The sequence below is a fragment of the Galeopterus variegatus genome, unplaced genomic scaffold (assembly GCF_000696425.1).
Source record: "Galeopterus variegatus unplaced genomic scaffold, G_variegatus-3.0.2 Scaffold570, whole genome shotgun sequence".
Classification (NCBI taxonomy): Eukaryota; Metazoa; Chordata; class Mammalia; order Dermoptera; family Cynocephalidae; genus Galeopterus; species Galeopterus variegatus.
In genome coordinates, this window is record NW_007726681.1 from 94997 (window position 1) to 96992 (window position 1996).

A 1996-nucleotide genomic window follows, 5' to 3' on the forward strand; every position below is an offset into this window, starting at 1 on the left:
GGAGATAATTACCACATTGGAAGATAAATCTAAAAAAATACAGAAATGAGAGGCAAAAAAAAAGAAAAAAGAAAAAAGAAAACTTAATGGAAAATAAAGGATAAAGTGAAAAATCTAATATTTGTCTAATTTCTGGAAAGATATTAGAGATAATGAGAAAGTAACAATTTTCAAAGAGATAATAGCTGAAAAATTTCCAAAATTGTTGAAAGATACCAATTCTCATGTTCATAAAGTCCAAAAAAAAAAAAGAAGAAAAAAAAATTTTCAAATAAATATATTACTATACACATAACAGTGATAATTAATAATACAAAAGACAAAAAGTTTTCTTCAAATGAGCCAGATAGAAGACATATTACCTAAAAAGGAATAACAATTAGACTGATAGCTGTTTCTTCTCAACAGCAACAATGTCACCAAACATTAGAATGGTTCCTCTGATGTGCTAAAAGAAAATAACTCTCAATCTAAAATTTTATAACCAGTAAATTAACTTATTAGAACAATGGAAAAAATAAAGACTCTTCTTAAATTTACCAAAAACAAAACAAAACAAAACAAAAACAGGCTTGTTACCTTTTTCCCTACAGACCCCTTCCTAAAGAAAATTCTAAATTATTTATTTTAGGCAATAGGAAAATGATCAAAGGTGTGAGATATGACAGAATGGTGAGAAAAGACATCATTAAATAAGTGATTGATTTAAACCTGTGGTTCTGAAGCCAAAGCAATTTTTCTCCCTGAGGGACAACTCACAATATCTGGAGACATTTCTGCTGTGACAACTGGGGAAGGGGTGGTGCTACTGGCATCTAATGTATGGAGGCCAAGTGTGCTGCTGAACATCCCACAGTGTGCAGGACACCTCCTCACAGAAAAGAATGATCTTGCCCAAAATGTCAATATTCTGAGGCTGAGAAATTAACACTGTGTACAGTAGTAACAATAATTTGTCTTGTGGGTTAGAACTAATACACATTACAAAAATAGAGTATAAGCAGGGAAGATAGTGATTAAAGTGTTGTAAACTCTTTGTATAATTTGGGAGGGAGGAAAAGATACTGATTAATTATAGGCTTTGATAATATTAACATATTTGATAAGATTAAGATTAAGATTAAGATATTAAAGGTGACTATTAAGCGAATACATCTCTAATCTAGTATAGGGGGATAGGGAATGAGAATAAAGACAAAAACAAAAAAGAAGAAGCAAAAAAGGAGAAATAAAACTAAATTGGTGGAAAAAGAGTAAGCAATATGGCAGAAATAAATACAAATATATCAGTAATCAAAATAACTGTAGATAGACTACACTCTCTAGTTCAAAGAAAAAAACTTGTTAGTCTAGATAAAATAAGAGTTCCAGCTAAATACTGTTTACAGAGATATTTATAAAACACTAAGACATAGAACTATTTAAAGTTAAAGGATGGAAGAAGATATACAAGGCAAACACTATCTTTCCAAAAAAGGTTTATGTAGCTATAATGATATTAGATAAAATAGACTTACGGCAAAAACCATTACTAAAGATTAAAAGAAAAGGTCACTGTATAATAATAAAAAAATCAACACAACATGAAGTTAATTCTAAACTTGATTGCACCTACTGATATAGCCTTAAAAATATTTTTTAGGAATAGACAAACTTCAATAAAACTTAACAAATCCATCACTGTATTAGACAATTTTTAATGTACCTCTCTCAGTAATTGATACATGAAGCAGAAGTTAAATTAGTAATATCAAAAGGCTTGAAGCAAACATTTATAGAATATACACCCAAATTATTGAGAATGAATTTATTTTTATGCACATTTGGAACACTTAGAAAATAATTGACCACATGCTACCACAAGCCACAGCAAATCATTAAAGGATAGACATCATGAGACCACTTTCACTTCCCACAATAAAATAATGTAAGGAACAATTACAAAAAGATAGTTAATAAAACTTCATACAGTTGGAATTTTAAAAACACTTCTAAA